Source organism: Protopterus annectens, chromosome 4.part1 (assembly GCF_019279795.1).
Source record: "Protopterus annectens isolate FY-2018-M chromosome 4.part1, PAN1.0, whole genome shotgun sequence".
Lineage (NCBI taxonomy): Eukaryota > Metazoa > Chordata > Ceratodontiformes > Protopteridae > Protopterus > Protopterus annectens.
The window spans coordinates 585,106,239-585,121,819 of record NC_056734.1 but is presented as its reverse complement, the minus strand read 5'-3'; positions in this window follow the sequence as shown (position 1 = coordinate 585,121,819).

Here is a 15,581-nt window from a genome sequence, read left to right as displayed (position 1 = left end):
AGCAATTCTCAGATCTGCTCGGAGTTAGTGCAGAATGGCACAAAATACACTGAACCTACCGATAAAGCCAACATCCTGGCAGACAGGTTCAGTGCAAACTTCACCCCACTCTCACACCCAAAAGGGCCCATAACTATACCAGAAGAATGTAGTGCCCCTGAAATCACAGACACTCAGGTTAAAACAGCCCTCTCCAAAGCCAAAAACACAGCATCAATAGGACTGGACGTTGTCCCAGACTGCGTCCTACACAAGCTCAAAGATGAACTAACCCCTCACCTAAACACACTGTTTAAACTCAGTCTCTCCACAGGCTACAAGCCCACAGAGTGGCGCACAGCAATGGTTATTCCGCTCCACAAAGGTGGAGCCACAACAGACCCCGGGAACTATCACCCTATAAGCCTCACTAGCTTAATCTGCAAAGCTATGGAGCACATCATCATGGATCTCATTAACAGAGACATTGGAAACCTCCAAACACTGGACCCTACCCAGTTTGGCTTTGTTAAGGGCGGATTATGCCTCCTAAACCTGGTGGACATCTTTGAGACAGTTACCAAGGCTATAGATGAGGGAAAGGTGGTCCACACAGCCTACCTAGACCTCGCAAAGGCCTTCAACACCATTCCCCACTCAGGTATTATAGGCAAGCTCACCAGCCTGAACATAAACCCTTACATCACTAGATGGGTTGCCAACTGGCTCACGGATAGAACCCACATGGTAAGAGTTGCAGGAGCTAGGTCTGACTCTAAACCAGTTACAAGTGGTGTTCCCCAGGGCTCAGTCCTAGGACCCCTCCTTTTCGGCATATACTTCTCAGAGGTACAGGCAAGCACAGGAGGACTATGGCTGACCAAGTTCGCAGATGACTGCAAACTGGGGGCTATAATTGACTCTTCAGCTGACACAGACATCCTCCAAAAGGGTCTCACTGAGACACATACCTGGTGTCAAAACCATGGCCTCAAGCTAAATGCCAAAAAGTGCATAGCCATCACCTTTGGAAAAAACAAAGTACCTACAAACTACCACATAGGTGGTAGTCCCCTAAATACGGAAGACGTAATAAGGGCTCTGGGGACCCAAGTAAACAGTAACCTCTCCTTTGATAATTGCATTGCCAAAGTGGTTAGAAAATCCTTCTATGTGGCCCACCTAATCACAAAAGGGTTTGTATCCAGATCAAAAGAGGTCATTGGGCCCCTCTACGCATCACTCATCAGACCCATCATAGAGTAAAATGCCCCATTTGGGATGTACCTTACAAGACATCTGCAACAACAGGAAAGACCACAGAAGTTCCTCACCAAGAGGATCACTGGCCTCAAGCAGATGCCCTATGCAGCTCGACTGAAAAACTCCAGCTGTACTCAGTTGCATACCGCCTACTCTGAGGTGATCTCTGCCTGATATACAAGGCCATGTCCAACCCAGAATTGATGGACATGCTCCACCTAAAGAAAACCATATCCCCTCGAGCCACACACTCCAGGGATCTAAACCTCACCACAACAATAAATGGGATGTGCTGGAGGGATAGATTCCTGGCCCAGGGACTACTCATGCTCTGGAACAAGATTCCAATTTACATTAGGCAGAGCTCTTCGCTAACCCTCTTCAAGAGAAATCTTGACGAGTGGATGGGAAACAGAAAGTTTACACCAGGGATCACTTCAATGGCTCTGCTGGAAAGAGGCACAGGGAACTAATCTAAGGGGGCGGCGAAAGCCAACACATTCCAGCTAGGCTTATAAATGCCTTTGGGCAGAAAGCCTAGTACCTACCTATTAACCTACTTATGAACCTATGCTGTGTCATTTACGCTTTTGATGGTAAACTATATATATGTGTGTGTGTGTGTGTGTGTGTATATACATATACATATATATATATATATATATATATATATATATATATATATATATATTATACATATATTTATATATCTATATATATATATATACACATACGGGTCTACCTGACAACACCGACACATCACAAAACCGACAACGAAATCACCGACACCACATAACCGACAGTCCACAAACATGAAACCTCACATGCCCGGCACACCATAATACCGACAATCAACAAACAAAACAAATCCCCTGTCCAAAAAGCACACACACAACACAAGCACACCAAAATCCTTACAAACCCACACTAAACCTCACATACATAACTATCTACAGCCTTAACCCAAACCCTAACCCTAAGGTCCGTCATTATCGCACACTCACCTAACCCGCGCCCTTACCCTAACTCACTTAACCCGCCCATAACCCAAAGACTATCACTACCGCACACTTACCTAACCCGCGCCCTAACCCTAACTCACTTAACCCACCCCTAACCCAAAGACTGTCACTATCGCACACTCACCTAACCCGCGCCCTAACCCTAACTCACTTAACCCACCCCTAACCCAAAGACTGTCACTATCGCACACTCACCTAACCCGTGCCCTAACCCTAACTCACTTAACCCACCCCTAACTCAAAGACTATCACTACCGCACACTTACCTAACCCGGGCCCTAACCCTAACTCACTTAACCCACCCCTATCCCTACAGACTGTCAATATCGCACACTTACCTTACTCGCACCCTAACGTCCGTCACTACCGCATACTTACACAGCCTTTTCCCATGTCGGTGTTCTCAGCGTCGGTGTTTTCATCCGTCGGTCTTCTCACTTGTCGATCTTCTGGCGTCAGTGTTCTCATTATCAGCGTTCTAAGCTGTCGACATTGTCAGGTAGTCCCATACACACACACACACACACACACACACACACACACACACACACACACACACACACACACCCACACACCCACACACACACACAAATAGATAGTTAAGTAGATATACATATTTATATACCCATTTTAACTTTTAAAGCTCAGTCTAGTGGTCTAATAATGTCATGACAAATCCTATTAACATTTCAGCATTTGAATTTTGTCATCTTAAAAGCTTTCAAACTAACATCTAACATTCAACTCTGGTTTAGATACGTCTACCACATTAATAATACATTTCTCTTTTACATCCTGTGCTATTGAGAAACCATGTTCATGGGGCACCATTTTCCTCTTATTATCAGTACCAGTGAAAACAAATTCAGTATTAGAATGATTCCTGGTATTTTTGTTAATAAAAAAAGTATTTGCTGTTATGTTGCTGAAGTGTTCACAAATGTACTGCTTTATTATTTGATTAGTCTGGCCAACATGAAAACCCCCCACATGTGCGCTGGGCTGCATATTACACTCTATGAACATAATAGCTGATGTAGTAATTACATTCAGCACTACAGGTCATATTAACAATAAAGAATTGTATGTACAGAGACAATTAGTACAATTACTACATGCTCTACTGCATCTTGACTGGTAATCAAATGTTCTGACCAAACCTTCAAAATTTTATTGAGTAAAACAGTGTGATTAATTTATAGCTGTTGAATAACTAAATATGCAGTCTTCTATCAAGATAGAGCTACAAATGTTGGATGCAGGAAAGAATGATTAATGTTTGGAAATTATCCTATATGAATTGCTACCATAACTAGACACAAGACATACACAAGAATTGTCAGCATGTTAACTGCTTGCCTCATTATATTTTAATGCATCAAATCTAGGTATAATAGACACTTGCATTTAAGATCATATTGATTTTACTTATAAGTAAGATGCACAAATGGTTAGTAACTCTTCATGGGTAATATCTTACATATTTTGTTTGTTTGTCTTTTCGGCTTTTCCCTGTTAGGGGTCGCCACAGCAGAACTCTGGTCCGCTAATGATTGGCAGTCGATTTTTATGGTGCTGAGTTGCCAGCCTGGTGTCCAACCTTTAGCGAAGGCATGCCCATTCATGCATGTCTTCGGAAGCCACTCGACCACGGGGAGGACATGCAGACTCCACACAGAAGGCACTCCAGCTGAGAATCGAACAGGAGAACCTTTTGCTGTGAGGCAACAATGCTACCATATTAGAACTAAAAGGTTGCTTCATCTTAATAAATTGGGGCTTAGCTATATTATTTATAACATGTTTAGGATGAAAACTATCCTTAATTAAGAAAGTATTCTTTGAAAAATGTAGGTTTCCAACAGGCACTGGTTTCTACAGAGACATCCATTTTTTTTTTGTTTTTTGTTAAATACCTTTATTGAATTATCACTTGTGACATAGGCAAATTTACATATATATATATAAAAGTAAACAAACTCTATTAGCAGGTTCATGTTTACAAACAATGTACTTCACATATATTGCTGTATATCATATAACAAAAACAAAGATAGGCAGAGCCAGTGTTATATAAGGTAAAATGTATATGTAAATAAATATAAAATTTATATTTATTTACATATACATTTTACCTTGTATATCACTGGCTCTTTAAATTTCTCAAGTTATGTTAATTGGTTTTATAATTAATTATCTCATCTTAATTGACAGTTTTATTTTAACTGAGGACTCTTGGGGTTTCTTTGTCCGAAGAAGTTCATGTATTTCCTGAACATAAGCGCAAACAATAAACTGGTTGGAATTCTGCAGCTTGCTGCCTATCTTTGTTTTTGTTTTTGGTTACAAGTTTATTTTTTGTTTTGTGTATATCATATAACCTAAGAAACATTACATAAATTATTCAATTCCTGCCTTTTTCTAACAAGAAACATCTTAATTTAACCATCACTTATGACATAGGCAAGCATACATTTATATAAATGAAAACAAACCACACTGACACAATCCTAGTTCCAAGCATTTTACATCACAAACCATAATGACACACTCCCTGCTGTAAATATTATACATCACTTATAATCTAGCCAATTATTTTCAGTCAAACATTACATAGCTCATTTAAGTCATGCCTTCTTTTAAACCTCAATCCTCCCCTGCATGTATTGTTCTACAATTCCCATTTTTTCTGTATGTAGTCTGCTCCTGCCCTTTTCTAAAGATCTCGATTCGAGTTGTTTTATCTCTGTTACTATATTCATTGCTTCTAGTATAGTTGATTTAGATTTTTGATTTTTTTGGCAGCCAACATAATTAGACACAGCAAGGAATTTTCATGTTTAGGCAACTCCGATTCTGTATCACAGCTCAGAAAAATCATCTCCCTCATCACATCAGTCTGCCCACACAGCATCTAAGACAGTGCATCCTGCAGGGAATCCTTAAAGTCCGCCAACTCACCACACTTCCAGAAAATATGTTTCCAATTACTTCTAGAGATTGTCAGCTGTAGTAGAGTTTTTAGTCGAATCTAGAACAGAAGCTGCAATTTAAAAAGGAATAATTAGTACAGCATATAAAATATTGCATGATAACTATAAGAATCAATCAAAAGAAAGTTAGAAGCTATTGGGAAGAGAGACTGGATAAGCAATTCACAAAGAAACAATGGGAGGATATATGTATTTCTCCCAAATACACAGCAAAATCTTGAAGACTTAGGATTTTTGCTTGGGAATGTTTACATAGATATTTTTTTATACCCCAGGTAGACTCTAGAGAATTTTTCCTCATGGTGATATCCATTGTTTTAGTGATCATAGCACCTAAAACTATTTTATATAGTGTTTGGCTCTAACAATAAAATAGATGTCACTCATAGTTATTAATATAAGTGAGGAATTGCAATGATTCAGAATGGTCACCTCATGAAGATAGCCAGCAATAAGCAAGAAATGTGTGCCACATATCCATTTTACTAATACATGGATCTCTAGCTTGTTAAGAATTATATTCGAGTTCAAAGATCCCCATCAGCATAAATGGTGAAAAAGCTGTTCCATAGTTGTTCCTTTCAGCATTAAGTATAACTCATAAAAAACACATACATTGGATTAACTTAGTGTACCAATTCGCTTTACAAAACATAGGCAAAGGTGGTATCTTTCAGTGCATAAGCCTCTTATTTGTCATGGTGTCTAGTATTTAAAGTTGCATTTCTCAGATCACTAGCATATTGTTTTACCTTATCAAAGTGCAAGCCATCCGGCTTGGTAGGAACAGATGTGCTTCCAATTTTGTCTAGCAAAAACAGCACCAGCTTCCACCATTTTTTAACCTGTAGATATAGCTGCCAGCAATGTGACACAGATGCAAGCTGGAAATCAATATGTAAACAGGATGGTAGAAATATTGGATTCCTTAGATCATTCCACAAATGAGAAACATGCATCTCATAAGCAAATTTAACTTATATGGACACTTTGAGCAAAGGGTTATGATTAACTGTAGTCTGGCAGTAGGCACAGTGAGTTAAGTCTGTGAGCTGTAGCTCCTGTTCCCTCTACCCTCATTCACCTACTGTGTGATCTTGATCAAGATACTTAAGCAGACAGTGCTTAGGGGTAACTGAAAATTTGGGCGAGGGTCCTCATTGTTCCCTTGAACTGCAAGTCTAGTAAATACCTATGAACCTGTTATGATGATTATTATTGCTGCATTTTCTACAAAGATATCTAGCCTAATAGTCAGAACACAATTACTCTCATTAATAACTAGTTTGAAATCAAAATCAAGTCTTTTATTTTAACAATTTAAAACAGCATCAGCTATATCAGAACTGAATAATATTGCAATAAATCTAATATTTCTGATTTAACACCCTTGCTAGAAGGATGTTGACCAGCTTGTATTAAATCTTGGATACATGAACTATTGTAATGAGGAAGTAATCTCATTTGAAAACCAAGGTAGCCCTATATGAGTATACATACCATGATAACATCCATAACAGCAGAGAACCATTATGCATATCAGAAAGGAGAGAACTAACTCCAGATATGAGCTCCCACTCCAACACGCTGCAAGGTCTGGTAAATATTTTGTTATAAATATCAAACATGCAAGTCTTTCTATATTCCACATTTGCATAAACATGAAAGCATATTAGCTGTTTTATAAGATTTAGCACAGGAAACTACATTTCTACATCTCTCCTATGGATGAACAGATAGTTTGCAGGCTGTCCTAGAGAAAAACTCAGTAACATAAAAACTTCTGAAAATTATACTTTATTAAGCCAACCCAATTAGTAGTGGAAGGTAGAACACATGTACATGAAATAAAAATTCAGTAAAGCAAGCTGCTATATCCTTAGGACATTAATTAACTAGGCAGAGAAAAATATTTGGAAAACCGAGAGTTATTGATTATTGCTATAAATTGTTACAGGCTAAGCTACCATGTTACTGATTATTAAAATTTTCCACAGATTTGACTAAAATGCCAGCCTTGAAGCACCTGGAAAAAGTACATATTGTATTCTTTCCAGGTTACTGTGATAGCTGTGCACTTATCTAGGTATTTGTCCTGGTTCACTTCAATAAACACACAACATCGAATGACATTTGACGACCTTTATTAAACTTCCATAAACATGATTGTTAACCAATAATTATAAATTTCAACCAAAACATGACACAGGTGATAATAACATCCATGAAAGAAAACATAAAATAACCATAACAGCGTAACCACTGGGTCTATATTATAACACCGAAGTTCTCTACCATTGAATGTTATAATATTGAACCCTTAACACCGAAGTCTGAAAACACCGAACAGTCAAAAATTCGCTATTCCGAGAAACATACACACAACACAAACACACACAAAAAACAGCAATCCACACACATACACTTAAAATCCTACACCTAAACTAAACTTTACATACAGTACTAGCTATCCATTTACCTTAACCCAACCCTAACCCTAAGGTCTGTCACTATCGCACACTCACCTCAACTTCGCCCTAACCCTAACTCACCTAACCCGCCCCCTAACCCTACTTATACACAATCGCACACTTACCTGAATCTGACTCGTAACATTCCAACATATCGAATGCTGAAAACAGTAAAGCCACAGCAACGGCCCACCGAATTCTTTCCCTGGGAAAGAATTCGGTCCTGCACCTTCGCTGTTTAGAGCATTCGACATTACGGGTTCGATATTATAACATTCGATGTTAGGGAACTTCAATGTTATACTATAGACCCTAACCACTCACCCTTAATAAGCACCGTCCCCCACTTGCACACTTATCTTTGCACTAACATGGCAGCGTTACCCTGTTCACTATCAATTTATTATTTATTTATGAAGCAAAAAATTCCAGATGACCACCATGGCTTAAAACAAGTTTAATTAGACAAGCACTTTCACGTAGCACAAGCTACGCTTTCTTAGGTCTTCAGTAAAGCTAACAAATGCCTAAACATTTATAGTCAAAATACCATCAATTAAAATCAATTAACACATCATTTAAAATCAATTAAGCAATTAGAATACATCAATTCAACCATTATCCACCATTACATCTATTTAAAAGAGTGAGCTTCTGCCTCAGGTTTAATACAAACATAATTATTTAATCCAGGGTGTATATGTGCTTGCAACTTTAATATCCACTTTAACTCAACTCGTTCAATTTGATTATTAAGATTACCCCCTCTCTTATCAATAACAATTTGTATAACTCTAAACCTGAACTTATGCAAAGGAAACTCCATAATATGCTTTGCAAGGGCATTTAACTTCTTATTTTTTACATCATACATATGCTGATATATTCTGTCTCTAAGTTGTTTCTGTGCTTTACCTATATAAAAATATGTGCATTGTATACACTCTGCCTTATACACTATATTAATTGTTTTACAAGTGGCATAGAATCTGGGCTGAAAAATGAAAGGTAGAACTGGATGTTTAAATTCCTGTGTGGTGGGAACATATTGACACATTTTGCATTTACTACAAGGGTAGTTCCAAACTTATACAAGGGCACAGTATTATTTTGTCAATTGTTACATAGTAACTGTTTCAAGTCACTCTTGTTCTTATATGCAAAACTAGGCACTCTCCCTATAACATTTTATGTCTCCTTGTCAGTTGTCAGGAAATACCAGTTATTCTTAATTATATCACAAATGTTACTGCTATCACTGGCATACTTAGTAATAAAACATACTTTATTGCTTTGCTTAATATTTGTTTTTGTAACTAAATTCTGTAAAGGTACTGCATCTATGGAGTTAACTGCACTGCTATCTGCAAAAGTTATGTTCTTGATAGTGTAAAAAGCAATTTATCATACCCCCTCTTCACAAATAACTGCTCTAAATAATCAACTTCCTTCTCCTTATTAGTTTTTACATTACATATATTACTAGCCCTAGTCAATTGCCCTTTAATAATATTGGGAAATATATGCTTGGGGTGCATGCTATTGCGAACCAAGAGACTATTCTTCCAACAGGCTTTTCTAAAAAGCCTTTTATTAATATTGCCCAAACTGTCTCTATAACTAGAGACATCCAAAAAAATCTATATTCTCATGGGATAAGGATGTGATGAATCTCAGGAAGTCTGTTGTAGATTCTAGATACTTAATGAAATCAAACAACAAGGGTAGCTCCCCATCCCATAACATAAAAGTGTCATCAACAAAACGTCTATATATTTTAATATGCTTATTGTACACACTACTATGTAAATACTCTTTCTCCCAATGACGAACTACCATGTTCGCATATGAGTTAGCACAGGGCGTGCCCATGGCAGCCCCCCCATTTCTGTAAATATATGTTATCATATACAAAAATGTTGTTAGTATCAAATCTAATAATGTGCATATCAAAATAATTTCATTAGTACTGCTAGTACCCATTTCTCTTAACTCACTCCTTACTGCCTCTATACCATACTCATTGGGTATACAAGTAAATAGGCTTTGTACATCAAGAGTAACCATATAACAATTACTTATTTCTGATGATTCACTTAGTTCCCTTAAATCTCTCAAAAACTTAGATGTATCTCTCAAAATAGTGGGAATCTGCCTAACTAAAGGTCCTAACTTACTCTCCACATAAATTGAGAGGGGTTCTGTAGCCCAACCACCTCCATCTACAATTGGTCTTAAAGGTGGTTTGTTTAAAGATTTATGTATTTTGGGTGACCCTTTGATATAAGGTATCCTTGGGTAATCAACTGTAAAGAACCTATGTAACTGTTCATCTATTTGTCTGGACATTAACAAATCATACAAACATTCCTTGATGTTTTTAACAATTTTCAAATGCTGAACATGTGTTATTGGGATGTAAGTATGTGCTACACTTAACATTTCCTGCATGGATTGAATATAGTCACGCTTATTAAAGATAACAATAGCACCTCCCTTGTCTGCAGGTCTTATACTTAAGGCTTGATTATTATGCAAAGATCATAGGGCATATCTCTCATCTACTGTGAGGTTATGAAAGGAACCTCTACCATTCACATAAAAACTGTCATAAATTTCATTCTCACAAGCTCTAATAAAGGACTCTACATGATTAGGCATGACGGGTACAAAAGAGCTGTTTTTAAAGAACCTAGTATTATTTTGTTTATCATCACTTTTAAAACACAATTTAAGTGCTACATTATGGCCAAGCACACTTAAATCCTTCAGCAATTCACTCACTTCAATACATGCAGAGGGTATAAAAGTCAGAAAGTGCAAAAAGATACTAAACAGTCTTCAAGTTAGAATTAATACTGGTAACACAAAAAACACTTGTAATGCCTAAATAAAACCACCACGACTTTATTAATGTTAACTGACTAAGCGCTTTCACCTGTGTAGGGCATCCTCAGAGTCAGTTTATCACAAATCTTCACAGCCTTTAAAAATACAATTCAATTAACATTGTAATCAGTTAACAATTAAATACAATAATTCTATTATCAATACTTCTGTGGTTTAACCCTTGCTTTCCAACTTTGTTTTGCTTTGCAGATTTTTTGGAACCAAATGCAAAAAATTGTTAGTAATACAATCACTTTAAATCAAGTTTTGTTTCAACCACAAAAATTCAGCAAGTATAAAAATCAAAAAAATTGACTATTGTTTTGTTGTTTCAAAAGTTTCAAATACATAATGCCTTGTATTTTAGTATGCATGCTAAAGATAAAGTGTCATTGATACCAGGTAGTGTACTTGCATCTAAACGTGTTTGCCACAAACATTCCTTAACTTCTAGCATAATTTTATAATCACCGCCAAAATCCTTGGTGTATAGTCTGTCTATAACAAAAAATATAATTTTTTTGTAGCTAATACAATCTTTACTATGGTTAAATAAGGAATTGGTTGACTTCCTATTTTTGATGTCTCTGTTGTGTTCCAAGATTTTTTGTCTTAATTTTCTTGTAGTCATACCAACATAGAAAGCTGGACAGGGTAAACAGGTTGCTAAGTATAAAACCATGTTCGTGTTGCAATTGCAATGACCAGGACTCTTCAAAGACCTCTTATAGTTGCCCACTTGGACATATGGACCATCGTTGATATATTTACAAGCTTTATAATTGCCACATTTGGCCATCCTAGCTGACCTTTGACTAGTGAGTATAGGTGTTCTCTCCAAGAATTCTTTAACATTCGGGCCCTTACTATTAATACATTTTGGATCATCTCCTAGTATATCTTGCATATCTGTGGAAAGTATTTTATGCCATGTTGTTTGAATAATATCTTTAACCTTAGTAGCTGTGGTGTTGTATTGTAAAACCATACCTGCCTGGATGTCGTTACCTTTACATTGATGGACAGTACTGTTCACTGTGTCTCTTTGGTTGTCTAGTAAAATGGGTTTAAAATCTGTTCCCCTTCTTTGAATGATATCCTGTTTAACTAAGGTTAGTAAATCAGTAGGGTAACCTCGTTCTACAAACAACCCAACTAGTGTATCAATTTCTTCCAGAAATCTGTTGTCTTCACTTACTATACGTGACACCCTGATCATCTGACCTTTTACTATGTTCTTCTTAACATAATGAGGATGACAACTCTCATAATGCAAGAATGTGTTACCCGTCTTTAATATATAACTGTAGATCTAAATAATCAATGATGTTTCTGTCCACCTTACTAGTAAATTTCAAGAACATTGTAGTAAGGTTGTAGTATTGTAGTAATTATTGTAATGGGTAATTATTCAATTAGTTAATTTAATTGATATTAATACTTAAGGGTTGGGTTTAATGTATGGAGTTGTTCTGAAGAAGTTCCCAAATTGTGGAAAGAAAGCGCTTAACCTTGGTTTTAACATTAATGTTTTTGAACCTTCATTTGTAGCCATGCTGTTTTTCACCTTGGTTCATTGTTTTTGTTCCCATGGTTTTCCAGTTTGTAATTGATGATTTTGGCATAGTGCAATGGAGGGGTTGAGTTCCAGTGAAGCCATTGTGGATTTGCTACAGCAGATAAATCAACAATTGGCTGTGCATACCATGCAAATTAAAACTTTGATGAACAAGTAGAATGGTACTGGAAATATATTTGGTAGCTTGGGCTACCCTTTAACTCAACTCACCCAACTATCAGAACCTGAACAGTCGGTTGAAGCAGCTCAGGGTTTGCAGTTTGGGTGTAATGATAACCCTGAGGAGAGTCCAACGGGTGATAGTAATAAGAAACCGGGCACTTGGAAATATAATACCTTTGATTTTTGCACTGATAAAGAACATCTTTCCTCTGGTCACCAGCAGCATTTACCCATAGCGGAGAGACTGAAGTTATTTGAAAAAGACCTTTTAGCTTTCAAAAAATTGCAAATGGAGAATGCTTATTTGGAAAGGAACATAGAATTACAGCAGGTCCCTTGTGGGTTACGCATCTGGAAATATCCTAATGGTGCGGAGAACAATTTGGAATTTTTGAAAGAGTTACATGCATTATTTGATCAAACTGATCTAGAGTTAATGAAGCTCATGGTTAAGTATAACACCCAGGCATTGAATTCCTTAGTTAGGAAGCTTGATGAGAACAATAACTTTAATTTAAGCGATTTGGTGTTTGGCCAGTATCAAACAAATTATAACAATGTGTTTAGTAATGTGGACAATGTGTGTAGCACAATTCATCTTTGGAAAATCAATAAAATACAAAGGGACATGAATGAATATTTGAAGGGAAAGGTTTATCCGCTTTCCCCGGAATGCCATGGTAATGGTGTTGAAGGAGCCAATCGCAAATTGAGGGGTAGAGAGGAAGTTACGTCAGTGCAGAGAAGTTATCAGGAGCAACGCACACAAGATCAACAGTTCCCTTTAGAAGATAACGTTTGGAAAGACTGCAAGGCAAAGGGCAGCAGGTCCATTTTTTGGCAAACACTTACAGGGACTATGTAGTTCAAGGAGCTAGACCAAAGAATTCCAAGAACCGGAATTACCAGCGGAGGAATTAATGGACATGGCTAATGACTTTTTAAATTAAGTAAGTGGTGTGAAAGATGGTAATGCAACAGAATGGTGTGGAAGTGTTACTGGTACAGGACAATCAACAGTGGATTATGTTTTTCATGAGTTTTGCATAAATGATGTTGTTCAAACAAATGTTGATCAGAATATTTGCAGTATATGTACCGCAAATGTTTTAAACCATGTACAGATGGGGGACAATAATGTTTTTTGGGGGTTACATTGTGGGAATATTTTTCAAGTTGATAAGCAAACTGAATTCAATGTATTTATGCATGTACCAGATAACATGGCAGATACTGTGGACTGTGGGTTACCGCAAATCATATATAATACAATTGGTGATTTTAAAGTGTATAACTATTCCAGCAAATGTTTAGATACTGCATATGCAAATTTGTTAGCCAAAGGTTTCATGTTTGTCCCTAGTAGAAGGGGGAAAGTGGCTGATACTTTGATAGATTTGAAGTTATTTACACGCAAATTAAATTTGAAAGTGCGGTTTAATAATAGTAATTATGGTGAAAATTATGGCTAGTACTTTTAATCCTCCTGCTAATAATTTAATAACTGTGTTTGAAAAAGTATGTGAAAGAGATATAAGACAAGTGTTTAGAAGCTCAGGCTTAAGTTATGCTTGCAATCTAAGTAAGGAAGAACAAGAGTTGTTAATGGAAATTACTAATGACAAAAATATCCATGTCATGAAACCCGATAAGGGTAATGGAATAGTTGTTATGGATAAAGTTGATTATTCTAATGGAATGAATAATTTATTAACAGATGGGACATATATGGAAAGTTCTTTAAATGAAATTCACATTACTTATAGGAAGTTGGATTTATTATTAGAGGGCATGTTATATCAAGGTCATATTAATGAGGAGGAGTATGGATATTTAAGGAATGAACACACTATGGTATCCAGCATATTTAGAATACCCAAGATTCATAAGGGACTAAAAAATCCGAAGTTTTGTCCCATAGTAGATGGGAAATGTTCAACGACTTGTTTTATAAGTAAGTATTTGGATGTGCATCTACAAAAGGGTCTGAAGGTATTTCCTTACATTTGTAAGTACTCGTGACAATTTCTTGATAAATTAAATCAAATTAAGATTAGTAATGAGATAATTTTAGTTACTACAGATGTATGCAACCTTTTCTCTGTGATACCTCATAAGGTAGGGCTAACATGGCTAGAGGTCCAGTTATTGAAAACTGGTTTATATGATCAAGACCAAGTAAATAAATATATAATCTTGATAGAAGTAGTACTAAAAAATAATCATGTATATTTTGAAGGACAGTACTACAGGCAGGTAATAGGAGTGGCAATGGGGGCAGCTTGTGCCCCCATATTTCCAACTATGTCATGTCCTACTGGGAACAAGAGTTTGTTATGGTTAGTGAGTTTTATTCTCAAATTATACACTATACCAGGTTTCTGGATGACATATTTTTGGTATGGAAGGGCACCGAAGTTCAATTGAATTAATTTTTGGATTACATAAATGTGACAGTTGATTTTTTTAAAATTCACCTATGTTTATAGCAAACATAAAACTTCTTATTTAGATGTAGGTTTAAGAATTGACTATGAGAATAATCAGTTAGCCTCTGTGATTTACAGAAAGCCTACATTTTCAAATTCCTACTTGGAATTTGGCAGCTGGCACCTGTACTATCAAGTCCATTATTAAAGGACAACTAGTACGGGCAGTCAGGATGGTAAGCAATGATTGTGAATTTTTAGAAGAGGTTCAGTTCATACTCAATTTATTTACTAAAAGGGGCTATCCTGATGATTTATTGAATAGAATCAGTATGGAAGTTATTAACAAATGTAATGTAGGAATTTATAAGCTCATATTAGGGAGGAGTATGTTAATGAATGAAGAGGTCCTTATGAGTAGAGATTATAACCAAAAAGGAAGAGAGGACTTTGTGCTGAGTTTTCTTACTACTTACAACTTAGATTCAAATAGAGTGAATGAAATTATCAGGAATAATTGGTCAATATTACATATTGATCAGAATGTGGCTAAAAAGGTAGGTAAAGCACCAAAAATAGTATATAGAAGGGATCAATCATTCAAAAACCTGTTGGAAATTAATAGTACAATCAATTAAGTACATACTAATAGAACAGCAGGGAATTTTAAATGTGGGATGTGTACATTTTATTCCCACATTTTGGAAACTGATGATTGTTTTAATTTGAATGATAGAGAGATTTTTTTGAATGGCCATTTTAATTGTTGTAGCAAAAATATGGTTTATATGGCT